General features: G+C 51.8%; 1 protein-coding gene across 1 annotated transcript in view; it reads left to right on the forward strand.

Moving 5' to 3' along the window:
• The first annotated feature begins 303 nt into the window (after positions 1 to 303).
• The window catches only part of LOC119780916 (DENN domain-containing protein 4B-like), a 47,274-nt gene continuing 44,377 nt past the window's right edge, over positions 304 to 3,200 (forward strand). The window contains exon 1 of the mRNA XM_038281163.1: positions 304 to 382. The gene's annotated coding sequence lies outside the window, so the exon portion shown is untranslated. The remainder of the gene's footprint in view (positions 383 to 3,200) is intronic.

The following is a 3,200-nucleotide window of genomic DNA, read 5'->3' on the forward strand; positions in this document are numbered from 1 at the left end:
TCCGAACCCTTCAATTCAGTATTGATGTCATTGCATCATGATGCATGTATTCATGCATGCACCATATGCATTATAAACCAACCCTTGATGATTCATATGGATGGATGCATGCATTCATATATGCATGCAGATCCCTCACTGATCGACTAACTCACCATCATGATCGATCATTAATTACAGTTGTACCAACCACACTGAATGCCCAGCCCCATTCGACCTCTCACAACCAAAAGCCAGTACCCACCGTGCCCGGTCTAGACTCTCTATCCTAGAACGCAACATACTCGCACAACTCGCACCATGGACCGGATTCTGGGAGGCATCGACCTGACCATGATCCTCCCTCCTCTCACCTGCGGGTCGAACCAGCTCTCCCATCCAGGTAGGGTCCCACCTCCTCCAGCTGGACCGGTTCCGGGCAGCCCGCCACCCCCCCCATAACCCCCCAGGCTGCGGGCTTGCCCCCTTTATAAGCCCCCTCTTTGTGCTCCTTTTTTTAAAATGATGTTACAAGGCTTAGCTTTTGGCCCAGGGCTTCTTTTAAAAGGCGAATTTTTGGAAAAAGGGGGTTCAAACTTGTAGAGCCTTTTTTGGCTATTAGTTTCAAGTTTTTAACTAAACTTTTTTTAAAAAAAAAAATGGGAAAAAGGCCCCTTTTTTTCCTTTCCCCTTAGGCCGTTCCCTAAAAGGCGCCAACCCCGGGGGGCCCCCCATTGCCGTAAAAGAAAGGGCGCCCTCAGGGGGGGAAGAGCTCCTCTTTCAGCCCTCTAGCTTTTAAAGCTGCACCCTTCCCCCCTTCTTTTAAAGCTCCCATTCAGCTCCCTTCCCCCCCATGCAGCTCCACTGCAGCCCTCTTTCAGCCCCCAAATTCCCCCACCCTCCTTTTTAGCTTACAGCTTTAGGTTTCCCTGCAACCCTTCCTGCAGCTCCTCATGAGCTCCTCATTAGCTCCTCTTTAGCTTGGCAGCTTCCCAAAGCTCCCAGCCCCCTTCCCCAAAACCGCTCCCCCCCCCTTCTTCCGAGTTTCCTCTAGGTTTCCCTTTTCTCCCCAGGCAGCCCCTATGCGGGAAACCCCTCTGAGTTTTAAAGCATTCCCTTTTAGTTTCCCTGCCTCCTCTTTTAGCTCCCCCACCCTATCCTCCCCCAAAAGCTCCTCTTTTAGGAACCCCCTCAGCAACCCTCACTCCTCCTGCAGCACCTCCTCCTCCCCTCGCCCACCTTCCTCCCCTGGGACTCCTTTCCCTCCTCACCTTTCCCCAAGCCCCCACCTCCCTCCTTTCCAGTTTCCCATTTGCCCCTCATAAGCTCCTCCATTTTAGCCCTCACCCTCATTCACCTCCCATTTCCCCCTCTAAAGCTCCTCATGCAGCCCCTCATTTAGCCCCTAGCCCTCCTCATGAGCCCTCACCCCTCCTTGCAGCTCCTCTTTTCCCCCTAACTCCTATACCCCCAAATCACCCTTTCATTAGCCCTTACTTCAGAAACCCCCCCAAAAACTCCCCTGCAACCCTCATTAGGGTTTCCTTTTTTAGCTCCTCATTCATTTCCCTCCCATAGCTCCTCATGCAGCTCCTCATTTAGCTCCTCATGCAGCTCCTCATGAGCCCCCCTTCTTATACTCCTCACAGCTCCTCATTTAGTTTCCCTTTCCTCCCCCAATGCAGGGCCCCCCTCCCCCCATGCAGCTCCTCTTCTTTTTCCTCCCCCCTTTCCCCTTCCCTTTTTTGGGGGGCGCTCCCATTTTAGCTCCCCTCCTCCTCCTCATTCCCAAAAGCTCCTCATTATTTAGAAGGGAGCTTTTAGCTCCTCAAGCTCCTCATAGCCTCCTCATAGCTCCTCTTTTAACTCCCCCCTGAAAGCTCCTCAAGCTCCTCTGCCCTCTTTTAGCTCCTCAAAGCTCCTCATTTAGCTCCTCATGCAGCTCCTCATGCAGCTCCTCATTTAGCTCCTCATTCAGCTCCTCATTCAGCTCCTCATTTAGCTCCTCATGCAGCTCCTCATTTTTAACTCCCAGGGCAGACTATCCCCCCCCCTATGAACTCCTCTGCAGCCCTCTGCGCTCCCTTTTTGCTCCTCTTTCAGCCCCTTTAGCTCCTCATGCACTCCCCCATTTAGCCCTCATGCAGCTCCAAAAGCCCTCATGCCGAGCTCCTTCTTTTTAGCTCCCCCCTTTTAAGCCTCCTCTTAGTCCCTCTTTTACTCCTCTTTTTAGTTTTCCTCTGCAGCTCCCATTTAGCTCCTCTTTTAAAGCTCCTCTTTTAGCTCCTCAAGCAAGCACCTTTTGGCCCTCACACTCCTATTTAGCTCCCTAGCAGCTCCTCATTTAGCTCCTCATGCAGCTCCTCATGCAGCTCCTCATTTAGCTCCTCTGCAGCCCTCTTTTCCCCCCGCTCCTCATTTAGCTCCTCATGCAGCTCCTCATTTTTAGATTTTTAGCTTCCTCATGCATTCCTCATCACTCCTTTTTTAAACCCCAAAGCCCCTTTCCCTCTTTCAGCCCTCTCCCTTCAATCCCTTCATTTACCCTCAAAAGCACTCCTCATTTAGCTCCTCATGCAGCTCCTCATTTAGCTCCTCATGCAGCTCCTCATGCAGCTCCTCATTTAGCTCCTCATTCAGCTCCTCATGCAGCTCCTCATTTAGCTCCTCATGCAGCTCCTCATGCAGCTCCTCATTTAGCTCCTCATTTAGCTCCTCATTTAGCTCCTCATGCAGCTCCTCATTTAGCTCCTCATGCAGCTCCTCATTCAGCTCCTCATGCAGTCACCTCCTCCTAGATTCTTGGATCCTCCTCCATCATTGCAGAATGTCTCATGCCTGCAGCTCTAAATGCTCCTCAGTCTCTGGCTGCAGATGTTCTGACGTCTGACCCGGTTCTGTTGACCCGGTTCTGTTGACCCGTTCCTTTCTTCTCAGTGACTGACTCTTCCCAGACTGACTCTGGCTCGGTTCTGCAGGACCGGTGAAGGTTCTATTGGATGTTCTGGTTGTCTGAGATCCTGCAGGTTGAAGGTCCGAGTTTCTGTGAATCAAAGTCCAGATCAGGAACCGGATCCATGGCTCTGCGGTTCCGTTCGGACCAATTGGATCTCAGGCTTTAGAAGAACTCTGGACCCAGAAACCTGCAGAACCGTTTACTCTGCAGAGGTTGTGGCTCCGCCGTTCCGTTCAGAACCTCGTTAACTCGGATCTGTTAGTTC

The sequence above is a fragment of the Cyprinodon tularosa genome, unplaced genomic scaffold (genome assembly GCF_016077235.1).
Source record: "Cyprinodon tularosa strain WSP-4 unplaced genomic scaffold, ASM1607723v1 ctg168, whole genome shotgun sequence".
In the NCBI taxonomy this organism is placed as follows: Eukaryota; Metazoa; Chordata; class Actinopteri; order Cyprinodontiformes; family Cyprinodontidae; genus Cyprinodon; species Cyprinodon tularosa.